The 18514-nt window shown below is 36.5% G+C and overlaps 1 pseudogene; it reads left to right on the forward strand.

The window, feature by feature from the left end:
• The first annotated feature begins 16595 nt into the window (after window positions 1-16595).
• On the forward strand, window positions 16596-17572 carry LOC116069816 (annotated as a pseudogene).
• The last annotated feature ends 942 nt before the right edge of the window (window positions 17573-18514 follow it).

Consider the following 18514-nt stretch of genomic DNA (forward strand, 5'->3'; position numbering starts at 1 on the left):
TGCAACCCACTATAATTAGCATTTGGGATACTTTGCATTTATCTAACAGAAAATATCATACATACAAATAGTGTTTCATTTGTCAGTCAAGTGTAAACAAATCCTCCTCTTCCATATCATCCAATGGCTCATGTTTACTGTTTCTCTCAATGATAAGTTATGAAACTATCTTCGATCAAATTCAGTGCACTTACATTTCCATCTGGCTAATTGTGTCCACTTATAGCAACATTCTATCTTACGAAGTTAGAAGGAAGTTTTCCAATTATTTTCTTGGGGAAAGGGTCTCATATATTGTTTTTGTGCAAAAGGCCAGAAGATATATTTCCTGATCGTTATTGTCTTGCTCATAACAATACAAGGCTGCTGTTAACAAAACTTTGCAGATGTAAGTACATTTCATTTTGGGTCAGAAGTTCTAAGCGTATTTGTTTGCCATTAACAAAACTCTAGTTAAACCCAAGCACCAAGAAAAGCAGAGATGGTGGTTGATAGCCACGATCCAAGCACTGGGGAGCTGGAGGTACCAGAATACATATTTCAGACTCATCTTTCTTCTGTTAGATAGTGACTTTTATGATAGTCCAGTATACATGAATAAAATAAATATAACAATAGCATAATATATCGACTAAAGTTGTAATACTAAATGTTAAAAATATAAACTGCTAAGCTTGTATTTAATAAGCATTTTCCCTTAAAAGTTAGCATGTTCTAGGAAAATGAAACTTCAAATTTAATTCTCATAGTATTTGAACAAATATTGTTAAGCATGTTTTAAGATTTCATTATTTTTTATTAATTCCTGTGGTTGTGTTTGAGCCTGGACAAGTTTATGTAGACTGCGTGAATGCAGGTGCCGATCAATGGAGTTAATAGTGCATCAGTGACCCTGAAGCTGGAGTCACAGATAATTGTCTGTATGCCTCCTAATTTAAGAACTAAACGCAGGTTTTCTGTATGGTCACTGGGTGCTCTAAAGCACTGAGCCATCTCTTCAGTGACCATGAAGTACAATTTATCATGTAAAAAAAAAAAAAAAAACCAGTTTTAGCCCACATCTCAGACAAAAACAAGTGGTAGGTAACAAATTAAGCTAGAGGCTATAGTTGTGGCCAGGTTTTCCCAGAAACCATGGTTTTAATAATCATATTTACCTTTATGGCGTGCAGGTGAATTTAATTTTTTGTGTGATCTATTTGGTTTTTCATTTTAATATTTTGCACATTTCTCAGAATCTTGATATACTTATAACTGCCATTTTAGCAAATATGTGCTTATTGTATCAACTCTGAGAACCGTGTATCCTACGGCAGGATCTACACCAAGAATTCCGTATGATACTAAAGGGTCATCGGTGGGAGGCTGCATGAGAATGTCAGTGGAATTGATTATACCGCAGTTAGGCTTCTTGGTCTACTTTCTTCCCAACAAGAAATATGTTGCCAGATATTTTAGCAAAACATCATGTATTATATCTTGTTTTTACACCTCTCCAGAGTCTCTGCTGAAGATCCCTTTTTCATTTCTAAAATAAATCTCTAACCCTTTCTTTATAATTGACATATTTGTTAAGCTGAGTATTATTTAATTTTTGACTATTTAATCCTGTTTCTTTTTCTTCACACCTTTTTCATGTCTTTTTTTGGTTTTGGTTTGGGGAATACAATAACTTCCTTAACTTGCATAGTTTCCTAGGGCTTTCAGCTTGCCAATCAGAGAGTCTTTATAATTTTTCTTCTATCAAAACCTATATTTTGTAAACTTTTCATAGCACAAATATAGTAATATGTAATAAATGCAAAAATATATTTACATATGTGCAATCTAATTATTTTACGAATATCATTTATAATTTTTAACCCACAGTTAATTTGACAGAATCTTGAGTAAAAATTCTCTGTAATTCTGTGGTTGTATCCATTTCTTTTTTTAATTGTTTTGTATAATTTAGCAATCTTAGTTTTTCCACCCAGAATTAACCTCCTAGTGCCTTCCTATGCTGTCTCACAAAATGATATTTTTTTCTTTTTACAGTAATGATTTGCATGTGATATTCTTATAAATACATGAATTTCTTTTTCAATTTATTTATTCTTTTGTTTTTAATTTTTATTTATTTTGTGCTTGTTTTACACAGAGAGTTGTATTTCTGCCCTAGTTTGTTGGTGAATGGTAACACTTTTATTCTTTGTCTTTTACTATAAGGGTTGTCCTGTGATAATATCGATTTCTATCTATATATCAATATGTCTATATGTAGATACAGAGACATACACATATATACCAAAATGCATATATAAGTGATTAATATAATTTTAGATTAGTTTTGTCATTACTGTCTTTATTAATTTTCTTCTCGTGATCTATACAGTATTTAAACATTTCAATGTTCATTTAAAAATATACTTATATATCTTAAACATTAATTATATTAAATCAACCTAGTGTCTCATTAAATATTTATATTGTCTAGAATATTTAATATGTATATATATTCTTAAAACACTTTGAAACATGTATCATTACTTTTTTATAAATGTTTTAATTGTATTTGTAGTTCTGTAAGTCTTTTTTATTAGATATTTTCCTTATTTACATTTCAAATGATATCTCCTTTCCCAATTTCCTCTCCAAAAAAACCTTGTCCCCTCTCCCATCCCCCTGCTCACCACCCACCCTCTCCCACTTCCTGGACCTGGCATTCCCCTACACTGGGACATAGAACCTTCACAGGACCAAGGGCCTCTCCTTCAGTTGATGACTGACTAGGCCATCCTCTGCTACATATGCAGGTGGAGCCATGAGTCCCACCATGTGTACTCTTTGGTTGGTGGTTGAGTCCCTGGGAGCTCTGAGGATACTAGTTAGTTCATATTGTTGTTCGTCCTGAGGGGTTGCAAACCCTTCAGCTCCTTGGGTCCTTTCTCTAGCTCCTTCATTGGGAACTCTGTACTCAGTTCAATGGATGGCTGTGAGCCTCTACTTCTGTATTAGTTGGGTACTGGCAGAGCCTCTCAGGAGACAGCTATACCAGGCTGGCTTTATTTGTTTACTAGAAGGCCTCAGGTCACCTTCATCTCCAGATAGACATCTCCTGTTAACATGGAATACTTTTTTTATCTTTTTTGAAAAGGATTTTAATCATCATTTTATTTTGACATAGTGTCCTTTTGTATCATTCAATTTGAAATATTTATAATTTCCTTGTAAGGGTATCTCTTATTCGTGGATTGCTTAAAATTATTTCAATTCTTAAATACTTTAAATTTGTGTGGATGTTCCATTGTTATTAAAGCTTTACTTTGTTCCATTGCTGTCAGTTTATACTGAATAATGAGCTATGGCTGTAATGAATGAATAGGACTTGTTTTATAATACAAGAGAAGCTCATCTTGGTACATGTGGTATCACTTGAAGACAATGGCTATACCCGCCGTCTTTATGTGTAGTGCTCTTGCATACCCACTAGTCCAAAATGGCTGCTGACATTATGATTATCATCTACTCACTGCAGTTTTTAAAACAGTTGTTCTTTAAGATGATAAAAGTGGGAACTTAAAAAAAATCAACTCAAATTAAAAAAAGTCTAAAGTATTGGGTTAATAGAGATTCCATTCATTTTTGTATGACTATATTACGTTTTTCACTTTATTGACATTTTTAACGGTGAAAAATCCCTTTGCAGGAGTAATTTCTTTACTCTTTTATTTATTTACTATTTGTTTATTTATTTATTTTGATTTTTCAAGACAAGGTTTCTCTGTATAGCCCTGGCTGTCCTGGAACTCACTCTGTAGACCAGGCTGGTCTTAAACTCAGAAATCCTCCTGCCTCTGCCTCCCAAGTTCTGGGATTAAAGGCATGCACCATCACTGCCCAGCTTTTTTACTCTTCCTTTATTTTGTATTACTCTTTTCATACCCTTCTCTTGGACATTCATGTCAGTTTCACTATATTTTATCTCTTTAACATATATTGATTTATATTAATCTATACATAACCCTACTTCTTTGTTCCTTTGGTTTATTTTTTCTGTAACATTCTATTTTACCTTCTTAACAAATATGGTGACTGCTCTATTATCTAGCTCTGCCCCTCTCCAAACAATAACTTCTATGAAGCGAGTCTCAGGCTGCCTCCACATCCCAGCTGCAGCTGTCCTTGTTCTTCCCACGGTACTGGCATATACAAAATTCTAAGTTCTTCTCTTCAAATGAGACTCATCTTTACAAATTAATGTTCCTTTAAGGATTGTGACCCTGTTACATGTTGACAAGTCAAAATTTCTCTGCATGACTTCTTCATTCTTAGAATTTCAATATAACTAACTGATGCTGTACCTTCAATGGATTACCTGGCATCTCAGAGTGCTAAGCCTTGGCTGTTGTCCAATCATGCTTTAAACCTATAAGAACTTGGATATCCTTATACACTCTGGAGTTCACCTGTGAGCATAAAATACTAACCTTGGCGACCTCTGAAACACAACTTCTCGATGCTTTTTCTGAAGAAACATTTTTTTCATAAGATTTTACTACAATGCTGATGGTCTTTTCTTAATCACAGATGATTCTTCAGCCCCAAGTGACTGGTATTGATTACTTCAGTAAAGAAAGCTTCTGCTTTAGCAGTTATGAATTCAAAGCATCCCAGATGCCCTTGATAGGTTCTTAAAGAGACTCTAGAACCATCAGTCTGAGACATCACCGTGATCTGCACTATGCATTATCTTAAATTATTCTGACTTCTAATGAGAAAACCATGAACACTCAAGGTTCTGTCTAGCCAAGAATTCCAAAGCACTTCCAGAAACCTCTCCAAGGCCGTATGGATTATTCCAATACCACATGACTCTGTACCAGTTTCTGTCTTAGTTAGGGTTTCTATTGCAGTGATAAAACACCATGAACAAAATAAACTTCAGAGAAAAGACTGTATCTCACCTCACGGTTTAAAAATTTATTGCTTGAGAAAGACAGGACAAGAATCTGAAAGCAAATAAAACAGAAGCCATAGAGGTGTGCTTCTCAGTGACTTTGTCCCCATAGAACACTGCCTGCTTTCTTATAACATCACCAGAACCAACTGCCCATTGCTGACACTACTCCTTGTGTGCTGCGTCTTTTACCTCAATTATTGATCAAGTAAAAGCCCTATAGGCTTGTCTACAGGACATTTTCTCAATTAAGTTTCCCCTTTCCAAAATGATTTCATCTTGTGCCTAGTTGCTATAAAACCAGCAAGGATATCCACCCTCACTGTGATTCTTATTTCTTTTTATTATAATTTATTTTCAGATCAAGAAATTAGCATCCATTTTCCAACAAAAGGAAAAAATAATACATTTCCATAGATTACTTATCCCTTTATCTAATTTTTATTTGGTTTTTGATACTTATGTACAAAGTGGTTTAATAATAAATATTCTCTTCCACTATTGCTCTGAGATACATATCTTCTTTCTTACATACACAACTATATGTCTATTTCTAAAGTTTTAAACCTATAAAGTTTTTGTGCCTCCCACATACCCTTGGATGTGTAGCCTTCCACTAGAAAGTGACTAATGTACATTTAACAAGTCTTAAAGTAAAGGAACTTTCCATCTCTATGTACCTATAAGTTGCTCAGTTCATGTTCAGTTTAGTTAGCTAGTTAGTGAGCTAGCTAAAACCTTAGTGCTGAGAATTTGTGCCCACATCCCACATGCATGATAAATTTAATTTGATTTGTACATGTTCATGTTGCCACAACTTCTGTGAGTTCATATGTGTAACTCCCTATGTTTCTGAAAAACGTAATTTCACTGCAGACATTGAGCACCCTATCCCCCTTTCCATAATGATCCCTAATCATTGATTCTTTGGAAAGAAAGAGGGTGATGTAGTTATATCATTTAAAGTAGATAATGAAGTCTATCATTACAATTTCATCATTATATATTTCTGTGGTAAGTTTTATGTACTACAAGTAAAATAAGGAGTGATATATAAATTAATCTAGATGTATAAAAATTAATTAAAGAGAATTTAATACTATATATTTGTCAGAGTAATAATAGTAAATTATCTCCTAAATCCTCTTACTTAAAGTTCTTTTCCAAGTAATGGTACCATATGAAGACTTCTTCTCGTATGAAACATCTTACATCCTATCATAGAGTAGTGCTTTACCCTGATGATGTTTGTGACACTGTTACACAAGGTAACATGTCTTGCAATGCCAGTCATTATTGTGAGATTCAGAACTCACAGCTAGGTATGTTTGATGACTACCTTTCTCTTCTAGCAATATATGTAACACCATCTAGAACCATAAGTTTTACCCATCCAATACGAAGCTTCTACTTGATTACCAAATTTATCTCTCGGTGTTCTAATGACTCAAGTATATGGTATCATTAGCAATATTGTCTTATCGTCAAATTCTTCTGGGTAGACAAGCATGTTGGAAATACTTAGTAATGTTTGGAGGTCTACAAAACCATACTGGCCAAAAGTTGCAAAGAAATAAGACAATCCTGGCAAAATAGTGCTCTCTTGGAGGAACTTTGCCACCCAGTTACTAAATTTTAGTGTGTGTGTGTGTGTGTGTGTGTGTGTGTGTGTGTGTACACATGTGTGTATGGTTTAGAAAAAATCTACAGTAATTAATTTCATATGAGTTTTTGAAAGGCCTTTAGTATTATCAATTTTTTCTTTTATTCCCCACTCAAGCATGCTCTCATATCTGCCAACCAATTTAACTTTTCCTGTTCCATTGTTGCTCTTAATTTATCTCATTGTGTTTTATTATACTTCCTTGAAATTTTCTTCCCCCATGGCTACTTACTAATTTCATGACCTCTATGAGTATTCAAAATTTAGTACACAAATATGAAGATTCAAAGCGAATACTTACAATTGATAAAAAAAAAATACAAGTATTTGCCTTTCCTGGTCTAGGTTACCTCACTCAGATGACAGTTAACAATATCTATATTCTACGAATACTATAGTTTCCTTTTGCATAGTTAAATACTCTGTACTTAAATATACCCCATTTATAACACCCATCAAGTAGTTGATGGGAATCAAGGTTATTGCAGTCCCTGACTTTATGAATAGAGTGGCAATGAAGAGTTATTGCTATGTACTGCTGGATCCATTGAATTGCAGCCATTCTGCCTATGGTAAGATACAATAAAAAATTAGGTTTAACTTGTATTTAAATGATAGATAATAATCCAAAGCATGACAAAATTCTCCCTCTTATTTGCATCTCTTCTTCCAGATGTAAATTGAACAAAACCATAAGAATCATATAAATTATATAGTATGACACACAAGTGACATACAATCCATCCATCATATTTATCAATTAAGTAATCTACCATCATTCCTAACTGAAAGAATTATGATTATATCCCTAGAGTATGGTTGGATTTTTAGCCGGCAATTCATCTGAAAACCAAATCTTCCACTCTATAATCTCTCTCTCAATGCAATGTTAAACAACTTGAGTTTGATTATAAGACTAAAATTAGTCTTCAATCCCATTAGAAATCTAAGAATGCCTATAAACAAAAATGTTACAGAATACAAATGGATTTGACAAGAAAAGAAAATCATCCTACCATATATGATCAAACCCCAAATATACTGAACAAAGGAAGAATACTAAAAACTGCAAAGGGAAAAGGCCAAGTAACATATAAAAGAAGACTTAAAAGAATTATAACTAACTTCTCAACAGAGAAGGTGCTAGGCAGATGTCTTGCAATCTATGAGATCACAGATGCCAACCCCAGGCAGGCATTTATACCCAGAAAAACATTGAAACACCAAAAAAGGGGCAAAACAGATATTCCATTAGAAAACCAAATTTAAACTAAACCTATCCACAAATTTAGCCCCATAGAACATGCTTAAAGGAAAACTCCATCCCAAGGATGTTAACCACACCAAGAAAATACTGGAAATAAATAATTCCTCATCAGAAAATCCAAAAGAAGGGAAGTACAGACACATACCACCACCACCACCACCACCACCACCACCACCACCGCCAACATCACAACCTCCACCATTAGAACAAAATTAACAAGCATTGGTCACAAATATCTCTTAACATCATTGGATTACAGGATACCAGAAAGAAAACATCACCCAAAGGAGGTTCACTACACTCAAGAAACATGATCACTAATATCTCTCAATATCAGTGGATTTTCCTCTCAATAAAGATGCAGGCTAACAAAATAGATGCAAAAACTGCACATAACATTTTCTTGCATACAAGACACATGCCTCAACAACAGAGATAGATATTACCTCCAAGTAAAGGGCTAGAAAAAATCTTTTCTAATGAAGAGGACCCAAGAAGTAAGCATGGGTAGCCATTTTAATATTTAATAAAATAGAAGTTCAATCAAAATTAATCAAAAGAGATGGAGAGGGATACTTTAAACTCACCAGAGGAAAAATTCAACAAGATAATGTCTCAATTCTGAACATCTATGTTTCAAATGCAAGGGTTCCTTCATTCACAAAAGAAACATTGCTAGACCTTAAATCACACATGGAAACCCACATATAAGTATTGGGAGACTTCACTATCCCACTCTCACCAATGGGCAGGAAATCCAGACATAAACTAAACCAAGAAATAATCAATCAAACAGATGTATGAATGAAATGAAACCAGCAATTACACAAGAACATTTCACCCAAATATGAAAGAGTGGGACTTCTCAGCCTCTCACAGAACCTTCTCAAAGATTGACCACATAATCAGTCAGAAAGGAAATTTGAATAGATACAAGACGATTGAAATGGTCCCATGTATTTTATCAGAACAGCATGAATATAGCTGGATTTCAACAACAACAAAAACAACACAATGTCTACAAACTCGGGGAAATTGAACAATTTTCTATTCACTGACCAATGAGTCAAGGAGGATAAAAAGAAAAAATTAAAGACTTCCTAAAATTCAATGAAAATTAATGCAGAAGTGCTTAAATTAATGTGATATGATGAAAGAAGTGCTAGGAGAAATGTTCATAGAAAATGCTGTCATTAAGAAATTAATGAAGTAATGTTCCTCTTTCTCCACAACCTCTCCAGCATCTGCTGTCACCTGAGTTTTTTATCCTAGCCATTCTGACTGGTGTAAGGTGGAATCTCAGGGTTGTTTTAGAGAAATTCTTAGCCAAGCTAACTAAAAGAAAGATAGATAATATCCAAATTAACAAAATCAGAAATGGGAACATAACAAAACATAGCAAGGAAAACAAAAAATATCACTAGGTCTTATTTCAAAAACCTTTGCCCCCACAAAGTTAGAAAATCTGAAGAAAATGGACAGTATTGTTCATCATAGTGCATATCAAAATTAGATGAAAATAAGATAAACACTCTAAATAGTACTATAATGTCTAAGGAAATAAAAGCAGTCTTTGAAGTCTTTCAAACAAAACAAAATAAAACAAAAGACCACCACCACCACCACCACCCCACCACCACTGCCACCATTAACAACAACAAAAACCAACCAATGAACTCCAGAAAAATCCAAAGCAAATAAAACCAAACAATCAAAACAGAGCCAGGTAGCTTTAGTGAATAATTCTACCAGACTTTCAAAAAAGATCTAATATCAATTCTCTTTAAGTTATTACACAAAAAAGAAATAGAAGGAACATTTCCATATTCATTTTATGAGACCAGTCACCCTGATACTTAAACATCACAAAGACTCAACAAAGAAAGAGAATTTCAGAGCAATCTCATTTAAGAACAGTGATGCTAGCAGGGCAGTGGTGGCACACGTCTTTAATCCCAGCACTTGGGAGGCAGAGGTGGGTGGATTTCTGAGTTCGAGACCGGCCTGGTCTACAGAGTGATTTCCAGGACAGCCAGGGCTATACAGAGAAACCCTGTCTTGAAAAACAAAAAACAAAACAAAACAAAACAAACAAACAACAACAACAAAAAGAACAGTGGTGCTAAAATAATAATAACATACTCATAAACTGAATCCAAGAATACATTAAAAACAACATTCACATGAAGTAGGCTTCATACCAGAGATTTAGGGATGCTTCAACATAAAAAAAAAAATTCCATCAATGCAATCCACTATTTGAACAAAAGAATAAAAACCACATAATAATCTCATAGATACTGAAAAGCCTTTGGAAAAAAAAATCAATACCCTGTTATGATAAAAGTCTTAGAGAGTTAAGAAATACAAGGTGTATATCTAAACACAATAAAAGCAATGTAAAGCAAGATTATTAATAACATCAAATTAAATGTAGATAAACACAAAGCAATTCCATGAAAATCATGGACAAGCCCAGGCTACACTCTCTCACCATATCTATTAAATATTGTACTTGGATTTCTAGCTAGAGCAATAAAACAGCTAGATGAGATAAAATTGAAAAATATTGGAAAGAAAAATTAAAAGGAACTCTATTCATATGGATATGACAGTATACATAAGATAAAGTAACTCTATTCACATATGATATGACTGTATTCATAAGTGATCCCCTGATTCTACCAGAAAACTCCAACAAATGATAGACACCTTCAGCACAGTGGCTGGACAAAATATTATCATGGGTTGTTTTTTTTAAATCAATCATTGGTCCTCCTTTATACAGACAATAAATGGCTGAGAAAGAAATTAGGAAATAATACCCCTCACAATAGTGACAAACAATATAAAATGTCTTGGGGTAACTCTATCCAAGCAAGTATAAGAACTATAGGACAAGAACCTCAAGTCTCTGAAAAAAAAAACTGATGAATATGTCAGAAAATAGAAAGATCTCCAATGATCATAGCTTAGTTGAACTGACATAGTAAACATTGCTCTCAACTTCCTATGGAAAAATATAAAACTCAGACTAGCTAAACCGATCCTATAAAATAAGAGAAGGTATCATCATCCTCGATTTCGAGCTGTACTGCAGAGCAATAGTAATAAAAACAGCATGGTATTGGCATAAAAACAGAAAGACTGATGAATGGAATCAAATGGAAGCTCCAGAAGTAAATAAGTACATGCAATCACGTCTAGAAAATTGATTATTGACAAAGAAACCAAAACTCTACAATGGAAGGTTGGGGAGGGGATGCAGAGGCAGAGAGAGAGAGACAGAGGAAAGGAGAGAGCATATTCAATATATGATGCTAGTCTAACTGCATGTCTGCCTAGAGAAGAACGCAAAGAGATCCATAACTGTAGCCATGCACAACACTCAAGTCCAAGTGGTTCAAAGACCTCCACATATGCCACTCTGTGGACTGGATCCTTCCTGCTAAAATGTGCAGGGCTCTGACCCAGCTGGAGCTGCTAAGGAGTTGTGAAGGGGACGAGGAGAGTCTGCTGTGAGGTGGACGTTGTGGATCTGGAGGGTGAGATGTTACCTGGCAGCCTGAGCGGGAAGGCTGGGTCAGATCTGGACAAGCTGCTGGGTCTCTTCAGCAGCTGCTGCAGTTGCTTCAGAGCCAGTAACAGTGTGGCGGTACTACTCAGTGCTGGGGAGGATTAGCTGGCTAGCAGATGGTTAGGAGCAGAGGTGGGAAAGTGACTGCGGCAGATTCAAGCAGCTCCTAGGTGCTAAAGCTTTGGAAGAGAACAATTTCCCCCAAAGTTTTACAGCTCTTATATGACAGACACTGCTGGATGATCCTTGGTGAAACAGTTCTCACACCTTTATGCCTTGTGGATAAGATCTTATGTATACTTTGGGATCCGAAAGTGGATTCTTTCTATTGTCTTGGTCTGCGATGTTAGGGATGTCTGATCTGCATGTGGAGCGGCTTCAGGATGCTGCCCCTATGTGACTGATTTCCAAGGTCTTCTCTATGGGATTTCTGTGGTCACATGACATAGACCTCATCAGGAGTAGGGAAAACGCTTACCATGCTCAAATCTAAGGGTCTTGGAGTTGTGAACCCACTCAGTTATACCATGTTTTCTGGCAGGTCCATTGCCCCACAAACTTGAAACCAGGTTCACTGAATCTGAGACTCATGAAAGAGGGGTATAACCTTGGCATAGTAGTAGAAAACTCCTTGGACAGAACACCAACAGCCCAGGTACTAAGACTAACAATTAATAAATGTGACTTCATGAAACTGGAAGATTTCTGTAAGGCAAAGCATATCATCAAAATAATAAAAACAGTAGCCTACAGAATAGGAAAGGTTTGCACCAACCCTCCACCTGACAAACGGATAATATCCATAATATATATATATCAAGATACTAAACACTAACAACCTAAACAATCAAATCTAAACAGATAATTCCCAACAGAGAAATCTTAAGTCTCTGAGTAGCATTTGAAGAAATGTTAAATATACTTTCTCATTAGGGCAATGCAAATCCAAACAATTGTGAGGTTTAATCTTATACCTGTGAGGAGGGCCAAGTAAAAAAACTCAAGAAACAGCAGATGTTGGTGAGGATGTGGAGCAAGGGGAGAGTGGAGAGTACTCCTTGACTTCTGATGGAAGTGAAAACTTGTACAACCATTTTAAAAATTAATTTGGTAGTTTCTCAGAACATTGAAACCAGATCTACCTGAAGACTTGGATCTATCACTCCTGGGCATATACCAAAAAGATGTTCCACTATACCACAGGGACACTTGCTATAGTATGTGTGTAGCAGCTTTACTAATAATAGCCAGAACCTGGAAACTACCTATGTATTCCTCAACTGAAGAATGGATAAAGAAAACCTGTTGCATTTACACAATGGAATATTACTTGGCTATTAAAAACAGGATATCATGAAATGTGCAGGCAAATGAATGGACCTAAGAAAACTAAATGTGAGGTAACTCAGGCACAGAAACAAAATGAGCTTACTTATGATTCAATACCATAAAGTATAGGATAACCATACTACCATCCCAAAACCACAGGAAGCAAAATTACAAGGATATTTTATGAGGGATGCTTGAAGCTCACTGAGAAGGGAAATATGATAAACATCTACTGTGGATGAAGGGAGAAAATTGATAGGGGAGATGTTTGGGCTGGGAGCAGTTGGCATCAAGTTGGGGGAGGATGGGAGGGACCCAATACAGGGAAAGAGACATGGAGCTATGGGGGAGGGTACAACTTTGGAACAAGCTATAAATCTAGGAAAATGAAACTCCCAGGAATCTGAGTGTAACACTAGCAAAAATTCCTTGTGATGGGGGATATGGAAACTGAAATGGCCATCCCCTTTTACCAGAAATGACTTCTACTGGATGGGCTTTGACACCACATTAATTATAAAATCATAGGCCCAGACTTTCTTCTGCCAAGAAAATATCCAGGGGGTACAGATGGAGAATAACTTGAGGAAATGCCCAAGAAACTACTGGCCCTGATTTAGACCCAGGCCATGGAAGACTGCCCACCCAGACACTGTGAGCAATATTCTGCAATACTTCCAGACAGGTTCTAAGCAAAACTGTCTTCTGAGAGGTTTCACCCAGCAACTGATGGAAATAGCTGCAGAGACCCACAGCCAAACATTAGGTGAAGCTTGGGGAATTCTGTGGACATGTGTGTGTGTCTTTCGGGGGTGGTGGTGGTCAAGGATTGAAGGAGTCAGAGAGGTCAGGTATACCAAAAGAAAACATAGAGTCAATTAATCTGGGCCCATAGACACCCATGAAGCCTGTCCATACATGGGATGAACCTAGGCCCTCAGCACACTTGTAATAGCTGTGCAGCCTAGCCTTCATTTGGGACTCCTAACAGAATGGTCAGGAGCTGTTGCCCGCATTTGGATACCTATCACTAACTGGGCTGCCTTGCCTAGATACAATTGGAGAAGATCCACCTAATCTTACAGGAACTTGAGATTCCAAGGTGGGTTGATATCCATGGGTGGCTTCCTTTTTAAGGAGGAGAAAGGGAGGGTGAAAGGATGGTGGAGAAGTCATGTAAGAGGGAGAGACTGGGAGAGAGGAGGAATATATAGCTCTGATAAGGATATAAATTAAATAAATTAATTTAAATGTATATAATACATATACATATTTTGATAAACAGTAATATTTGTAAATTTTAGATCAGAATGATGTTTCACACCCTTTGTTTTATTCAAATGCAGATGAGCAAGAAATTATAAAAGTACTACATCATCTCAATACTTGGATGTTGTAGATTATTCTGGTGAATAAACATATGCTAAGATAATAAATTTACTTTTAAAATGTGTGGTAATAAAGTAAAATATATAGATAAAATACATGAAAATAAAAAAAACAACCAAAAAGAGTTGCAGTTTGCCAGTTAAAAAGAAAATATAAACAACAAAACATGTTGAGAAAATACTGTCTCACTGTATGGAAAAAAGAATTTTTTTCTTAATATTTAAATATTCAAAATTTATTATCAAGTGATTTAGGTTCTAAATAAATATGCATAGACAATGCATGTGTATTCCCTATGTGATTATTACAAACTTAACAAGTCATGTCTATATGTATTTCTAATATAGTTCATTACCCTTTCTTAAATTTTTATTTTATGCTCTTCGGAAGTTTAAATGTTTTCATAATTTAAATTTATTTTCATCAAAACATGACATGAAATGAATGAAATGTTCCAATTTTCATGGCGGTTCTTCTGTAAGAGCCCTAACTTGATATACCATGTATTTCTTGATCTTCAGAAGGCATTGCACATCTAATCATCAACAAAATGAAAATACTGATTATGTTATTTTATTAAAGTATTCCTCTTCTGGTTCTCATTATAGACATTTAAAACTCAAACTGGTTATGATATGTCCAATGAACATATCCCCTTCCCATTGTCTCTCAAGTCTTATTCTGCACAATTATATTTTCTCAGGATAATGATGGAAGCAAGCTTTACTCTAGGAAACATGTGAGGCATTAAATATGAGGCAGAAGCAGAAACATAGAAATTCCCTAACTGTGGTCTGTGATTGCAGCCAAGTAAGATAATTCACTTATAAATTACCACCTTTGTAACTGCAGGTAATAGAAGATGAGCGGGTGTTCACCATCTGTAGCTAATTTTATTTTCCATTGATATGGAGAGTCATTTTTACGCATCTCTTATGTTGTAGCTTCCATTCCAAAATGGATTCACCATGTGGCACTTACAGAGCAAATGGACATGTGCATGCAATTCAGAGAAATCTTGGCACCATTTCCTTCCCAGGTTGCTGTCATTTCCTCAGCCCCGTGTAGTTTGCCCTCCTTGCAATCCACTCCATTTGGGAACCAGCATTCCTCCCACTTTTGGCAGTGAGAGGACTTCTGTGAACACTGGCCAGCCTTGGCTGTTCATGCAGCAGATGTTTGGGAAGTCTTGTTTTTTAAATTTGTAGCCTCTATAGAATAAAAGTCAGGGTTTAAAATATGTTTCTCTGATTACATTTTCTACTTTTTTGATAGTTTTACATGCACGTGACATGTACTTCCTGAAGATGAATCACAATAACTGGCTCTTTTCTGGTGATTTATTTATTTTTAATAAGAAAAAGGGATGAGTTTAAAGCCTAACTAAAAGTGCTCTCTATTTATACAGAGAAAGATATTAAAGAACAGTATTTCACAGAAAAAAAATGTGGAAAAATACAGCTTAATGTGTATAGTACATCACAGGTTTTATGGTAACATAATAATAAGGTCTTTTATTGAGCACAGTTTAATTGGGATTTTGAAGTAATAAATTACTAAGTGGGTGTGTGTGAAATTGGTTGCCACATATGAAATAATGGAGAAAATACGGGGACAAGAGGAAAAAGGAACAGCATAGAACAATTGAGAGCAAACTACTATGATGTTCATTATCCTGTGCATTAAAAGGTATTGAAAGTGATAGAGGTTACTGAAGTAACTTGATGCAGAGTTGAGGTTGTAATGTGTATGTTTTGATCCCATTTAAGTTACCCACCATTTAGACACTCCTACTTTTGTTTCTTACATGTTTATGTCACACACTTTTTGTCTCTGTTAGGGTTTTACTTCTGTGATCAAACCATGAACAAAATCAGCTTTGGACAGAATAAGTTTATCTGGGTTACATACCCTGGTTCATACATATTCCATTGAATGAAGTCAAGAAAGAAACTGAACCCACGACCATAGAGGCATGTTTTTCATTGGCTTGTTCTCCATGGCCTATTCAGCTTGATTTCTATACAATTCGGGACCACTTGGCCATGGGCAGCACACACAGTGGACTACTCATTCCCTATCAATCTCAAATCTAAAACATGAAGCAAAGATCTGGCTAAAAATCAATCTTTTTCATGCATTTTCTCAGTTGGTTTTTCTTCTTCCAGAGGATCCTAAGCTTGTGTCTGCTTGACAGAACTAAACATTTCACTTTTCATTTTCAATTATAATAGAGTGAGTATTGATCTTTCTCCTGCCTACATAATCCAAACTGGATATTTTTATCCAGAACACAGTGATATCATTGTCATTTCTAATACTAATAGATAGAAATATTGTTGTTTTTTGACAGTACAGAGAAATGGCTTCTTTCCTTGTTTTGAGATCCTAAAATTCACATTTAAAAAAAAAAGCTTAAAAGATTATGTGATCCAGCTTGTGGACGTGCTGTACAATGAGGAGAAGCAGAAGATGTATATGGTGATGGAGTACTGCGTATGTGGCATGCAGGAGATGCTGGACAGCGTGCCGGAGAAGCGCTTCCCTGTGTGCCAAGCTCATGGGTAGTTCTGCCCGCTGATTGATGGAGTACCTACACAGCCAGAGCATTGTTCCCAAGGGCATCAAACTGGGCAACCTGCTATTCACATCCAATGGCACACTCAAGATCTCCGACCTCGGTGTTGCCCAGGTCCTGCACCCTTTCGCTGTGGATGATACCTACCGGACAAGCCAGGGCTCCCCGGCCTTCTAGCCTCCGGAGATTGCCAATGGACTGAACACCTTTTCAGGTTTCAAGGTGGACATCTGGTCGGCTGGGGTCACACTCTACAACATCACCACGGGCCTGTACCCATTTGAGGGAGACACTATCTACAAGGTCTTTGAGAACGTCGGTATTGGGGACTTCACCATCCCTTGTGACTGCGGTCCACCAGTCTCTGACCTACTCCTAGGGATGTTGGAGTACTAGCCAGCATGTTGGAGGTTCTCAATCCAACAGATTAGGCAGAACAGCTGGTTCCGGCAGAAACACCCTCTGGCTGAGGGTCTTCTGCCTATCCCACCAAGCCCAGACACTAAGGACCGCGCTGGTGCAGTATGACTGTAGACCTGGAGGACCTGCGCGGCCGTGCAGAGGAGGAGGAGAAGGATGAGGACTTGTTTGACTTTGAGGACGGCATCATCTACACCCAGGACTTCAAAGTGCCTGGACAGGTCTTGGAAAAGGAAGTGGATCGGAATGGGCAGAGCCACAGCCTGCCCAAGGCTGTTTGTGTGAATGGCACAGAGCCCCAGCTCAGCAGCAAGGTGAAGCCAGAAGGCCAACCTGGCACCTCCAACCCTGCGCGCAAGGTGTGCTCCAGCAACAAGATCCGCCGGCTCTCGGCCTGCAAGCAGCAGTGACGGAGGCCTACAGGGTGTTGCCAAGATTTCTAGGCAGGTGTGACTTCTGGGACTGCATGTCCACACACTTCAGGATGCTGGACCCGAGGGTGAACCTACCAGCACAGAAGCACGTTATGTTGAGACCACCGGCCGGCTTCTGCCTGCATGCCACCCTGCGAGCCTCACTGTCTTTGGGTTGGTTTCTTTCTTTTTTTTTTTTTTTAATAAAACAGGTGAATCTGAAAAAAAAAATCAGTTCTGTGCTGATGATCTTATTTCCATCCTTGGGACTCACATCGGTAAAATCAAGAACAAATTGATGCCTTTTGGTTGTTCTCTGACATCAACTCACGTACACTGTTATATGTATAACCCCTCATAAAACCCCTACTAAATGAATAAAATCTAATTACCAATTTTAAAAGTTAAATAGTTTCATTTTCTGTTTAAGTTATTGAAGTGAAAAGTTTATGAAGACGAGAAGATAGTCACAGTTAGTGTGGCGATATGGAACCACACAAGTAGTTCCAGAAAATCAAAATTGATGAAGTACTTCAACAAGATTTCTACAACAGCATACTTTTTCATTAATGTTGCTTTTAGCCTCATGGTTCCTTGCAAAATAAATACAACATACAAATACAGAATATGCTTTTCTTATTTCAAATATCACATTCAATTTCAAGTAAAATTGGTATTTTGGCTGGGGAGGAAATAAATAATCTTAGATATCTCAGTATATTTTGTCTCATAAAATTTTCAATTATATCAGTAAACATTCAAAATATTTACATTGTTCATATGTATAATCATAAATACATATGCCTATAGATAGATAGGTAGATAGATAGACAGATGATAGATAGATAAGTTAGATACATGTCAGGCACAGACGGCTCTCTCTCTCTGTCTCTCTGTCTCTCTGTCTCTCTGTCTCTCTCTCTCTCTCTCTCTCTCTCT

The sequence above is a fragment of the Mastomys coucha genome, unplaced genomic scaffold, assembly GCF_008632895.1.
Source record: "Mastomys coucha isolate ucsf_1 unplaced genomic scaffold, UCSF_Mcou_1 pScaffold1, whole genome shotgun sequence".
Lineage (NCBI taxonomy): Eukaryota > Metazoa > Chordata > Mammalia > Rodentia > Muridae > Mastomys > Mastomys coucha.